This window comes from Triticum aestivum, chromosome 7D, assembly GCF_018294505.1.
Source record: "Triticum aestivum cultivar Chinese Spring chromosome 7D, IWGSC CS RefSeq v2.1, whole genome shotgun sequence".
NCBI lineage: Eukaryota > Viridiplantae > Streptophyta > Magnoliopsida > Poales > Poaceae > Triticum > Triticum aestivum.
The window spans coordinates 60,337,514-60,339,336 of record NC_057814.1 but is presented as its reverse complement, the minus strand read 5'-3'; positions in this window follow the sequence as shown (position 1 = coordinate 60,339,336).

Here is a 1,823-nt window from a genome sequence, read left to right as displayed (position 1 = left end):
AAAAAATTATATACATGTCAATATTTTCTACCGTTGCAACCACGGGCCTTGCTATTTGATGCCATTACATTTTGATCAATTCTCTCAAATACTAGATTCGTCAAAGATTAAAAGCCCTAGATCCAATTCTCTGGAACCAAGGCACTGTGCAGCTTTTGACAGAATTTTTATCCCGTTGCATCGCACGGACCATTTCTCAAAAAATGAACACTGGCTTCGAAAGGATAGGAATAAGAATACCCCATGATCAATCTGTCAGGCCGGCGGCGAGTGCGCGCCAAGACTACCACGCCATGCACACATACCATCATTTGCGTTAGCAATTGCCAACTACTACGAGTGGGCGCAGGGACATGGACATATGCTGATTGCGATGGAAGCCGACGCAAACACACACCAAAAAACTGTATAAAACTCACAGACGCTCAAAAAATTGCCTCATGCGGATGACAAAATTAACTACGCATTTGAGGCTTTTTTTGTTACCAAAAAATAATATTATGTGCAAACAATCAAAACATCTTTCCAAAAAATATAATCAGGTGCAAACAATCAAAACATGTATGCTCATATTTCTAAATAAAATAAAATTAACTAACATTTAAGCTTTTGTTTTATATTTCCTACAAACATAGTCATATTTCAGGTACAATGACCAAGGAAGATCATATAAAAAATAAAACTTTGTTTTAGAAAATTAAATAAACTAACAATGAGATTTTGAATATTCCTAAGAAAAAAATGAATATAGGGTCTCACCTAAAAGAAATATTAGCCTGTTAGATTTCATCAATTTAATTTAAAATTGTTACAGTAGGATAATGTTTTCATATTTGAAATTTTGTTATTAATGTCATGAAATGAGATTTGGCATAGTAAAAATCTCTTATTCTATGCAGGAAGGGTACAATTCAAGCTAGAAAATCCACACTAGCAGTAGATACTGTGTAGCTATCAATCCATGTACAAAACAATGCATGCCTTTGTAGCTCTTTTTTTTGGCACTATTAAACTTGAACAGGGAAATTAAGCTTTACTAATATTTCATATTCACAGTTTATGCTATTAGTGCTTCTCCGCTGTGTTCAAATGGTGGGCGTATACCTGTGTGGGGACTTGAACCATCTTTTTAAGATTGAGGCATTTTTTTTCCGGGCATTTGTGCTAGTAATCTATCACGTACATGGGTCAGTGGTGAAAAAGTGCAACAACCATCCCGTGCACGAGGACTTTATAATGAAACATCACGTGTGTTGTACATGAAAGGAAGGAAGAAGTAATCAAGTACGATTTGGATTCTTTTTTTTAGGCTGAAGTACGATTTGGATTCTAATAGGAAAACAGTCCGGTTTGTAAACAGGTACGCTACACGTACCTAAATCAATGTCCAGTACGTCTACATAGCTAGAGGAAAACAGTCCGGTTTGTATACGAAGTATATTTTCCTAATAAAAGTAATGTATTCTTTGAAAAAATTAAAAGTAATGTATTCCATATTTCCCTAATAAATGCGCTATTTCGATCCATCTTTGTTGCGTACGCTGGCTCACTGATGATATTAGCAAAAAAGAGTTCGTTTAGAATAAAAAAATGCAGCGATTTTTTTTCCATTTCTTCTTTGGTTTTGCTCTATCACAGGTCCAAATTGTTTCTAGTGGATTCACTATGACAAATTCCGACAGATGTGCTATCGGTGAACAAAACATTCTTGACTTTAATATGATATGACATCAAATTTATTTTCAAAATATAGGAACATTTTTTAAATATCAGAAAAAATGTTTGAAATAATACCGGAATGAATATAATTGGGAGATAAACCT